This window comes from Rhinichthys klamathensis, unplaced genomic scaffold (assembly GCF_029890125.1).
Source record: "Rhinichthys klamathensis goyatoka isolate OS25496 unplaced genomic scaffold, OSU_Roscu_1.1 h1tg000311l_1, whole genome shotgun sequence".
Classification (NCBI taxonomy): Eukaryota; Metazoa; Chordata; class Actinopteri; order Cypriniformes; family Leuciscidae; genus Rhinichthys; species Rhinichthys klamathensis.
In genome coordinates, this window is record NW_026606829.1 from 1,298,088 (window position 1) to 1,310,481 (window position 12,394).

The following is a 12,394-nucleotide window of genomic DNA, read 5'->3' on the forward strand; positions in this document are numbered from 1 at the left end:
CACAGATACCCAAAATGGAAACAGTTTCCAAACAATGGGCTTTGCTGTTGTTTACATTTTTTTTTCTTCATTAGGTCTCCAGGTGCCCTGTTTCAGCCTACCAAACTGTAAGTCCTGAATGTCAGCAGTGAGAAAGTGCAATGTACTGGATTTGCTGTTATGCCAAAATAAAACACATGTCAGTCATTTTTATGTTGTGTATTGCTCAGCTATTTGCTTGAAATAGTTCTGTTAAATTCTTTCTTTGTCAACAGATGTTGTAAAAGGAAATAAGAGTGATATGTAAATAAAAAAGTCAAAGTTATATAACTTTGAGAAAACCTTGCCAGAACTATTAGTTGGGATGACATTATGTGTGATCAAGGGCACTGACACCAAGCTTTATAACCTGAAGTAGATGGTAAGAGTTTACACATGTGGTCATGTAGTTCAGTGGAAAAAACAATACAACATTAAGAAAAGTCACAAACGTGTCAACGCTGACCATTCACGTGAAGATGAGTCATTCTGATTCCCACCAGTCACTGTAAAGAAGAATCAAGCTGTGTGTAATAGAGCAGAACTCTGAGCTGCCAGTAAAATGCTCAGGGGGAATTCTTACATAGTCTGTAAACACAAGACTTTATCTCCAAAATATTTATGTATGCTAAGTCTGCTAATTCCATCGTGTTGTACAGGAAAGTTCAATCTTTCTGCACTTGGAATCTGTTTTTCTGTCTCAATAGTGTTAAATATTACAATTATTTGTTAAGACATTAACTCGCACATAAACGTAAAGTGCTTTAGCCATCCCTAATAAAATTGTTTAAGTTAAAAAGATAAAAGAATAACAAGGGGAATAAAGATTGAATGAAAACTATTTTATTCACTGTCATGTCTTTTAAAACAAGAACAATGCAAAATAGTCTTTATGCAAAAATGTGAAATCGTCTTTAAGCTGCATGGCCTGTGTGTTTATTAATAGACATGTTCAATAGCACACGCCTTGCCAGCATTTACTTTTACCTTTCAACATCTGTGTGACTGAAGTCATGTCTTCATGCTCCTTCATTCAACAATGTACTGCAGCACACTGCCCATCTGTCCAAGGTCAGTGTTCACTGGGTCACGTTCCTCCTGAGTGAAACACAATGCTTTGGCACTTCAGCCTTGTGTCGGTGCGGTGTGGCTGTCCAGTGACCTGGAAAGGAGTAATGCCAATGGGTTCTTATCTGAAAGTGTCAGACAGGACAAACGTGTCGACTTACTGCTCCTTGACAATATTTTGATATTCCATTTAAGAGGAAGAAATTATTCATCAAAATATTTAACATTATTATTAGTAGTAATAGTACTATTACAATTATATTTTTGTTTATATTTAATTTGTGATGCAGGTTTAAGTGTATTGTTGATTGTAACTACTCTTACGGAAAAAAAGTAATTCAAGTTCATTTTATGAAGTAGTCTATACTTAAGTACAGTTCAAGTATATTTTTAAGTATACTTTAAGTAGTAAGTATACTAATATCAATGTACTTGTAGTAAACTTGTGTATTATTTCAATACTGCTTGGAAATAAATTGGCCCACTTTTTAGTATATAAAAGTATACGTTTAAGTGTACTAAGTGTAACAGTAGTAAACTTTAAGTTCACAACTAGTTCACAACTTTTTCGTTTGTACTGCATCTGTACTGCAAGTGAACTTATAAGTATACAAGTAGTTTACTATTTTAATACTTGTAGTACTTTTTTAGTTTATGAAAGTACACACAGATGAGCATACCGCAGTTTCTTCCTCTCATATGCCTCATCTACCGCATTCTCCCATGGCACTGTTAACTCTATCAGTTGAACAATGCATGCTGATCCAGACCACAAAACAATATCTGGTCGGAGGTTAGTGGTGGCAATCTCAGGTGGAAAAATAAACCGTTGATCAAGATCAGCCAGCATTTTCCAGTCCCTAGCAGCTTCCAGTTGTCCTGGGCGAGAATTGGTTTTAACACCTTTTCTTGGTGGTTGCTCGCCTGGGCGGAGGAATATTGTCTTCTGCGTGTAATGTTTTGCTTGAACAGGTGGCAACTTATTGGTCATGTTACGCTTGCCAATGCTAAAGCCGAACATCGCAGTACTTGGTCATGGCGCCAAGTAAACCGACCTTGGCTAAGAGCCACCTTACATCCTGTCAAAATGTGCCTTAATGTGGCAGGTGATGAACACAAAGGACAAGAGGGATCCTCTCCTACCCAGAGGTTTAGGTTCTGTGGTGATGGGAGAACATCATACCGTAAAACTTCAAATAATAGCCGAGTCCCAAATAGACACCTGTCTCTTTTACACGCCTGGTGTGGCTGCAGGTTTGGGTAAATAAAGGCCGGTCTCAAATAGAGGCCGGGTCTGTTTTTTAGTTTCGGTTTGTATTTAATCTTCTAAAACTCGTCAGATCGTCCGCTTTTTGGCAGCCGCCAAAGCCTTTTTTGATCGGTGAGTGATGTAGAATAGAATGACTGCTGCGCTTGACAGGGCGCATAACGAGCAGAGAGAGAGAGAGAGAGAGCGTCCCGGCCGCGCGCGCACTCTCACGTCTTCAAACAACACGAGCGCTGTCTTGCTCTCTCTCTCTCGCGCATATCAAAATCAATTGACACGATAGTAAAAGGTCGGAAGACCGCAGTTTCACGTGGAGCATTTGGAGATTTTTAGAGATTAGAGACTCTAGTCCTACACTCAGTGAACAACATCTCAACACTAAATTATAAAGGCCTGTCTCATATAGACGCCTGTCTCAAATACAAGCCGGTGCAGTTCGACGATTTGGGAAAATAAAAGCCCGGGCTATTATTTGAAGTTTTAAGGTATGTTGACCTGATAAGGAAACTGATCCTACTCTCTTCCATTGACCAAAGGTCTTGCCAGCCCATCTTGTGTTGTTCCACACTCTCCCATCTCATCCACTCTCTCTGCTTGGCCTGGGAAATGGCCTTTATACACCTCATCCTCTCCTCCTGCTTTCGCACCTCGTTGACTACCAGCTTCCTCCTTTGAGCTGGGCCTGCCTTGTGCCATTTAGGAGGAGCTAAACTGAGCCCAAAACCCCCTCTTCCATGCTGTACCTGTCCCACGATATCCCCAATTTGAAGGTCAGCCTTTGCCTCTACTACAGATTTCTTTGCTGACCACTTTCTACCAGTTTTTAACACAGTGGCTGCCTCCCTTACACATTTGTCACGTGACTCTACTAAGGTCATTTCCAGTCTGACCTTGGCACACTTAAACTCCTCGGTTAAAGCAGAGACTGGCAGCTACAATATTCCTTTACTATAAAGTCCTACTCTGCTGAGGCAGCGTGGAACTCCCAACCATTTCCTGATGTATGAACTTATTAACGCTTCCAGCTTATCCACTGTTGTCAAAGAAACCTCGTACACAGTCAGTGGCCACAGCAACCTCGGCAATAGACCAAACTGAATGCACCAGAGTTTTAGTTTGCCTGGTAGAGCACAGCTGTTTATGCTCTTCAACCCTTCCACTGCTTGTCGTCTAACTTCTCCCACTCGAACTGTGTCCTTTAGATCCCCATCGTACCATCTCCCAAGACTCTTCACTGGCTTCTCAGAAACTGTTGGTATTGCCTCACCATTACTGAAGAATGTTTTATCTACTACCTTTCCTTTAACTATCGAGATGCTCCTTGATTTAGAGGCCTTAAATTGCATTCGTGCCCATTCAATATTATCGGTTAACTTACCTGTAAGGGGTATACAGTCAAAGACCCAGAACCAGATATGAAGAATGAAGACCCGGAGTCAGAATTATAAAAAATTAAAGAAAAGTTTTACTGAAGATAGTTTGCAGTTTCATCAGCAGAAGTCAGCTTCAAGACTCGCACAGGAGTTCGTAGGCCGCCTCCCTTACAGTTACAAAGATCACAGCAGTTATACCCTTTCCAAGGTCTAAGCTACGTCATTGCTTACAGGTTGAACGATTCTCATTGGCTAAGAAACATTAAGAGCCTAAACAATTTAACACATGTGAGGAGATAGGGGTGCCTATCGCCATTAGTCAAGATAGTTGTCGTCCACTCATTAGATTTAGGTCTGTGGTGGCCTCGCAGGTTAGAGAAGGGCGCCGGGGTGTCTGGTCCGAACGTCCAGAACCTACATAGAATGTCATACGCACACACACACAAATAACAGACACTAGCAAATAACAGCTCCCATCAAGGCTGAAGAGAGTCTGAGCTCCTTATTATCAGTTAAGTATACCAAAACATAATGCTAAAACATTCACTCGTTTGGGAGAAAAACAGATAACTGGCATTTACTCCCAAGGAAGGAAATATACTGGAAAGAATACATTTTAATACAATTAAAGTTCGATTGTAACGCTTAATATAGCTTGACCATATGTCCAACGAAGGATCATATGTGTCCACGCTGCCTTTAGGACCCTCTAACCTTTCTACTGATCCCAGAGAAAGAGACAAATGGCCTTGTGGGTTACTTGGCCTTCGTGTCCTGCGTGTACTACGTGCAATCTCAAAGTAAGATTGGAATGCACCTAAAAGAAACTGGTTACTTACATCACATGCATTTAAGAAAATATAATTTCACAAGCACAAAGAATATAAAAATTATTATGTGATAATGAATATATTTATAAAGGAAGTATATAAGCATTCAAAAGGATATATGATTATAGATGTATTTGAAGAGGCAAGGGATTTTGACCAACCCTTCATACCCAATAACCGATTAGTGCAGGCTACTGTTGTAGTCATGGTTGTCATGTCATCCATGTATGCTCTGATTGGTGGTAGTCTAACACAGTCTCATCCCAAGACGTCATATGACTGACGCTTTTGACCATACGTCAACATCCGACGTTTTAGGGTACCCTTTAACGTCAGTTAGATGACGCGGGTAGGTTTAGGTCTGGGGTAGGGTTAGGATTATATAGCGTCATCTAACTGACGTTAAAGGGTACCCTAAAACGTCGGATGTTGACGTATGGTCAAAAGCGTCAGTCATATGACGTCTTGGGATGAGACTGGGCTGGGTAGTCGCATCCCAGAAGCCAAGCGCTCTCCTCCTACTACCCATCTTGATGCCCTAATGATCACTTCCATTGCCATGGTAAAAGCCAGTGGAGAAATGGTGCATCCTGCCATTATTCCAACCTCTAAGCATTGCCATGTAGTGCTGAATTCTGGAGTTGAGAAACTAAATTGCAAATCTCAAAATAGGCTTTCACTAAATTTGTTATTGACATTGGTACTCTGAAAAAATCAAATGCTGCCCAAAGAAGCTCATGTGGCACTGAACCATATGCATTAGCCAAATCCAGGAATGTCACATGGAGCTCCATCCTCTCCTTTTTAGCTGACTGAATTCGTTGCCAGATAACATTGATGTGTTCTAAGCATCCTGAGAACCCTGGAATGCCCGCAAGTGTCAATGAAGCCATTCTTTAATAGGTAGGTGGACAATCTTTGAGCAATAATGCTGAAGAAAATCTTACCCTCAACGTTTAATAGTGAAATAGGACGAAACTGACTGATGCTTGTAGCATCTTTTTCTTTAGGTATAAAGACTCCACCTGCTCTGCGCCATGCTCTAGGTACAACCTGTTTTTCCCATGCCACTTTTATCAATTTCCACAGAATTCGCAGAACTCCTGAAGCACTCTTGTACACTCTGTACGGAACTCCATTAGGCCCTGGAGATGATGAAGCCCTTGCCTTTCTCACAGCCTGCTCTACCTCTTTCCACTTAGGTGCACAGACCTCCATTTGGTATTCTGGTGGATTGATAGGTGGGATGTCTGATGAAATTGACATAGGCTCATGCCTTTTTGCATCTGTATGTGTTTCCTCCAAATATTTCTTTAGCTCAACCCTAGATGCTTTTAAAAGGCCATTCTTCTCACTGGTGAATAACTTCTTTACGAATTTGAATGGGTCTTTATAGAAATTAGCCCTCGCACGTTCCTTCTTTTTGTAGCGTTTCCGTAGGCGCTCAGCTCTGCGTAATGTTGCCTGCTCATCTTTAATGGCCCTTTGTAAGAGATTGAGTCCCTCCTTCTGACTTTGTTCTGCCTTTTCCATTGCTTCCTCAGCTGTCTCCTTTCTCTAACTAACCCTTCAATATTCTGCTGCCGTCTAGACATTCCAGGAGTAGTTTGTACTTTTTCCTTCCTTTTTTCCACACCATACCTCTCACTTCCAAATGCGTAAATTATGTCCCCAAATTTATCCAGCTTCTTTTCAACTGTACCAGTTAATCTTTCCAATGCAAAGCATAGATCTGGAAGCTTTAGCGTTAAGTTCTGCCAGGAAGACTCAATTGCTACGTCACTTATTACCTTCTCATCTATCCAATCGTGTCTAATACTTGCGGTATAAAAGACCAGTACTTACACATGTTTGAGTTCGCAGATGCTGACACTTTCATTCACCTCCATCCTCCCCACCACCACCAGGATGGTCCCTTCCCCTCCATCCTCCCCACCACCACCAGGATAGTCCCTTCCTATACCTCACAGGGGGTCGGCTGCACCCCTGCCTTCGTCTTCATGCAGGAAATGCAGAGTCCGGACCCTTGGATTGCGAGCTATGGACGGGGCCTACGCCAAAGAACTTTATTGCTTGCTGGGCTATCAATAAATGTATTTATTGTTACAGTATTTATTCTCCCGAGTCTTTCTGGTAGAACTGTGTTTACCGTGTCCCATGCAGTTTTCTCAAAAGCTCTTGGCCATCCAACTCCAGGCCTATGCCCGTTGAGGTTCTTTTCTCTCTTATGCTGGTTAGTCTGACCGGGTTCACAAGTATCAACATGTTCATCGCTAACTGTGCAAACCCTCCTCTCCTCTTTGACAGGGGTGCTGATATCCTGCGAGCTGTGGTTTGCTTCCTGTCACTGGATTTCATTCGACTGACTTGACTGACTCCGTAAGAAGTACTGATCAATGCGAGGCCCTTGTCCCCTCTCCCTCAAGGATTTCATTTTCCCTTGATGAACCTTCAAACCCCTGACCGTTGTCGCCTTGCTCCAGCCACAGACACAAGCTTGGAGTTCAATGACTTTACTAACTGCAGATCTTGAACTAGTCTTACTCTCCATACTCATATCCGTTTCCATTCCTAAGTCGATTAGAATAGATTCAAAGATTAGATTAAAAAAAGATAGCCAGACTGCCCAGGTGGAATATCAAGAATGTAAATTGCCATTAAACAAAAGAAGAAGCATCTTCTTAGCGTCCGTTTCCATGGTGACTCCTGCATTCAGCACTCGGTTGAGAAATGTCTTTGTGTGGTCAGCGTTAACTCTGAGTTTCATACTCCAGGTTCACAGAACTTGGTTTTGGAACCTGTATACCTCGAGTATGCAAGGTTTGAGTTAATTAACTGAGAGTTCAGGGTATATGTGACGGTAAGTTAACCTAGCTTTCTGGAATACCCTCAGTTGTGGTAATCGGAAGCTCAAACATGTTCGCTTGACGTGCGAGAACCAATGAGGTTCATTCTCGTGTGTTCAAGTTCATTTTACTCCACAGCAAACTTCTCCCCAGAAGTCAAAGGGGCGTTACGTCACGAACGTGTGGACTCAGAAGACGATCGCAAGGGCTTAGGGGTCCATTTGGGACAGGGCCTCAGATTTTATTTAAAATATCTTCATTTGTGTTTCGAAGATGAATGAAAGTCTTACGGGTTTGGAACGACATGAGGGTGAGTAATTGATTTTTTTTTTTTTTTTTTTTTGGTGAACCAACCCTTTAAGAAAGCACTTGCCATGCACAAAAAAAATGGCTAGATACAAAATAAAAACCTCAAGAACCCACTTACTTTATGCACTTGTGTAATCTGCGCATTACAAGTCTCACAGTATGATGTGCTTGCTGTTGGGTGTTGGTAATCAGCAGTGCAAATTGGGAGGCAAAGCCCTTATTTTCCACGAGAGATTCTCTCCCACTCACTGGCATCCTCATGAGGAATACTACAGCAAAGAGGACCGAAGCAGACACATTTCCAGCACTAAAACATGTAATTGGTTGAGTGTCATTTAAATTGCAAGGGAACGGCTGAAGCGGTGATGCATTTTTTAAACACTGTAGTGTTGAGGATTGGATGTCTCGCCAACATACTGTGGCATTTTAAATGTATGAAACCTGGCTTATGTTGTTAAGAAAAGCGTAAGATGATGTATTCTGAGAAAAGGCATCAGTGTGTACAAAGAGATTTTTTTCTTTTCATATTCATGCTTGAAAGGCTGAGAACTATAATCAAAATGTGTTTCACTGCACTTTAAACAATGGTAAAGTGATTTTTTTGGGACTTTGTATCATGGTTCACCGATTTGACCTTGTGTCCACCTTCAGCTGTGTTGTGTGTATTAGACCGAACTCAATCTCAATCTCATACTGTAACAGGTTATATTGCATTATATCTGTTGTGTGTGTGTGTGTGTGTGTGTGTGTGTGTGTGTGTGTGTGTGTGTGTGTGTGTGTGTGTGTGTGTGTGTGTGTGTGTGTGTGTGTGTAATATTAATTAAAATACAAGTATCTATTTTTAAATTATATATTTAAATATACACTACCATTAAAAAATGTAGGGGTCAGTAAGATTGAACGAAAGACATCTAGAATGCAATTAAAAATCTGTTCATTTGAACATGTATGGTTTCCACACAAATATTATGGAGCACAACTGTCTACATAATAATAGGAAATGTTTCTTGAGCACCAAAATCATCACATTAGAATGATTTCTGAAGGATCATGTGACACTGAAGACTGCACTAATGATGCTGAATATTCAGCTTTACCATCACAGGAAGAAATTATTCAAATAGAAAACAGTTGTTTTAAAAATCACAATATTACTGTTTTTTGTGATTTTTTTTTTATCAAATAAATGCAACCTTGGTGAGCATAAGAGGCGTCTTTCAAAAACATTACAAAATCTTACTGACTCTAAACTTTTGAAAGTTAGTGTACTTATAAATATTACACAAATTAATGCATATTCAAATTATTATTGATAATAATAATAAGTACGCTATTAATAATCATTTATTATTGTAAAACAATGTCTGACACAAGGAATATAATTTCTGCCCTCTCTACCATGTGATGAGTATCAAACACCTCATAGTGAGGGGAACGGGGTGGTTTGAGGACGCGGAGTGCAAGATAACCTAGCAGGCCTCGTCTGCTGTAATGCTGATGTCATGGCGTCTGCTGGGGGTCCAGGACGAGACAGAAGGTCAGTGGAATGACGCGCTCCCAGTTGGGTCCAGAGGGATGGAGGAAGCGAGGCGGGATGTGGTTGATTTTCCCATGTTCCCATCCCCTAAGTGAATAACCCCTTGTAAGAGCAACACCAACTCAAGATGAGCTTGTGCTGATGGGAAGTAACCACAGACCAAGCACCTCGTCGTCTGGCTGTGCTTCCCAGTCTAGATAATGTCGGAATGTTCCAGTTCTCACTGGAATCGAGGTCCTAAATGTTCTACTTCAAGTCTGGATGGCATTACATTGCCATTAAAACATGCACTGATTATAGGCCTATATATACAGTCAAACCAAAATTTATTCAGACACCTTGCTATCCTCACTTTCATCAATGATCTATGGTGTCCTGCACCCACTAGTAAAAAAAAACTCAAAAATTATTTCTGGTGTCTGAATAATTTTTGGTTTGACTGTATATATATACACTCACCTAAAGGATTATTAGGAACACCATACTAATACTGTGTTTGACCCCCTTTCGCCTTCAGAACTGCCTTAATTCTACGTGGCATTGATTCAACAAGATGCTGAAAGTATTCTTTAGAAATGTTGGCCCATATTGATAGGATAGCATCTTGCAGTTGATGGAGATTTGTGGGATGCACATCCAGGGCACGAAGCTCCCGTTCCACCACATCCCAAAGATGCTCTATTGGGTTGAGATCTGGTGACTGTGGGGGGCATTTTAGTACAGTGAACTCATTGTCATGTTCAAGAAACCAATTTGAAATGATTCAAGCTTTGTGACATGGTGCATTATCCTGCTGAAAGTAGCCATCAGAGGATGGGTACATGGTGGCCATAAAGGGATGGACATGGTCAGAAACAATGCTCAGGTAGGCCGTGGCATTTAAACGATGCCCAATTGGCACTAAGGGGCCTAAAGTGTGCCAAGAAAACATCCCCCACACCATTACACCACCACCACCAGCCTGCACAGTGGTAACAAGGCATGATGGATCCATGTTCTCATTCTGTTTACGCAAAATTCTGACTCTACCATCTGAATGTCTCAACAGAAATCGAGACTCATCAGACCAGGCAACATTTTTCCAGTCTTCAACTGTCCAATTTTGGTGAGCTCTTGCAAATTGTAGCCTCTTTTTCCTATTTGTAGTGGAGATGAGTGGTTCCCGGTGGGGTCTTCTGCTGTTGTAGCCCATCCGCCTCAAGGTTGTGCGTGTTGTGGCTTCACAAATGCTTTGCTGCATACCTCGGTTGTAACGAGTGGTTATTTCAGTCAAAGTTGCTCTTCTATCAGCTTGAATCAGTCGGCCCATTCTCCTCTGGCCTCTAGCATCAACAAGGCATTTTTGCCCACAGGACTGCCGCATACTGAATGTTTTTCCCTTTTCACACCATTCTTTGTAAACCCTAGAAATGGTTGTGTGTGAAAATCCCAGTAACTGAGCAGATTGTGAAATACTCAGACCGGCCCATCTGGCACCAACAACCATGCCACGCTCAAAATTGCTTAAATCACCTTTCTTTCCCATTCTGACATTCAGTTTGGAGTTCAGGAGATTGTCTTGACCAGGACCACACCCCTAAATGCATTGAAGCAACTGCCATGTGATTGGTTGATTAGATAATTGTATTAATGAGAAATTGAACAGGTGTTCCTAATAATCCTTTAGGTGAGTGCATATAGCCCCTCTCTTTCTCTCTCTCTCTCTCTCTCTCTCTCTCTCTCTCTCTCTCTCTCTCTCTCTCTCTCTCTCTCTCTCTCTCTCTCTCTCTCTCTCTCTCTCTCTCTCTCTATATATATATATATATATATATATATATATAGGTTATACAGTCAAACAAAAAACAATATTCAGACACCAGAAATATACCAGAATTATTCCAATAGAAAAAAAAAATATATATATATATATATATATATATAATGAGTAGGTGATTTACCCACCACACACATTGTGGCTTCACATATAACATAAATTAATCAGCTCATGTTTTAAATGAATGGCAATGTTCAATGTTTTTGAAAGAAGTCTCATGCTCATCAAGGCTGCATTTATTTGATCAAAAATACAGAAAAAGACTGTAATATTGTGAAATATTATTACAATTTAAAATAATGGTTTTCTATTTTAATATACTTCAAAATGTAATTTATTTATTTGATGCAAGGCTGAATTTTCATCAGTCATTACTCCATATCACATTTTATTCAGCAAGTTTAAAATTAAATTGATAAAATGTTATAGTAAAGATTTATATTGTTAAAAAAGATTTATATTTTGAATAAATACTGTTCTTTTTAAAACTTTTTATTCATCAAAGAATCCTAAAAAAAAGTATCACAGGTTCCAAAGAAAATATTAAACAGCACAACTGTTTCCAGCATTGATAATAACTGAGCATCAAATCAGCATATAAGAATGATTTCTTAAGGATCCCGTGACACTGAAGATGATGGCTGATGAAAATTCAGCTTTGCATCACAGAAATAAATTATATTTTAAAGTATAGCCTATTAAAATATAAAACCATTATTTTAAATTGTAATAATATTTCACAATATTACTGATTCTCTGTATTTTTTGATCAAATAAATGCAGGCTTGGTGAGCATAAGAGACTTCTTTCAAAAACTTTAAAAATAGAAATGATTCCAAATTATGTATTCTACAACATTTGGATGCTTTGAGAAAGAAAAAAAGGAAAATTAATATAAATAAATTTCTTTAAATAGTGGCCTCATTACGCAATGCACAACCAAAAATGAGAAGACTCGTATTTTGTTTCCATTCATTTTTGCTCAGCATTCATTTATTTACTTTTCATGTGTGCTCTACAATTAAACCAGGACAACATAATATGCTCGGTCCAGCCAAAACACACACTACAACATCAACTCAATTTACAGATCTACCTCTCACTCTTGACCCTCCGACTATATGGACTCTACGACCTGCTCAGTGACCTGCTATAAATGATATTGTTGTAAGGATCTTTTTCACTGGAGGAGGCTTTGCGTCTTCACGAGGAGCATCTCCAATTACAAAATGCATCTACTGTGCTCTGTTGCACTGGGGAGCTTTCCCACAGTATTGAACCTGAGATGAACTTGGTAAAATAAACGTAGAATGGTAAGAGCATATAAGCCCAT